The following is a 241-nucleotide window of genomic DNA, read 5'->3' as shown; positions in this document are numbered from 1 at the left end:
TAAGGCATGAAAATACCTGGACCCCTATCCATTATGGCCCTACAACACTGCAGGTGGAGACTTGTTTTTTTTCTCTGATGTGCTCTATAAGCCAAGCTAGAGATATGTAAAAAAAAGAAATGTTGGGAGCGTTGTGGAATTCCTTCCTCTCCCGTTGAGGCTAGACAACCTGGATGTACAATGTACTGCAAGCGCTGATAATCAGGTGACATGTACTGTGAGAACAGATATACGCTAGTAA

The sequence above is a fragment of the Taudactylus pleione genome, unplaced genomic scaffold, assembly GCF_031769625.1.
Source record: "Taudactylus pleione unplaced genomic scaffold, aTauple2 ptg001032l, whole genome shotgun sequence".
In the NCBI taxonomy this organism is placed as follows: domain Eukaryota; kingdom Metazoa; phylum Chordata; class Amphibia; order Anura; family Myobatrachidae; genus Taudactylus; species Taudactylus pleione.
This window is presented reverse-complemented; position numbering follows the sequence as displayed.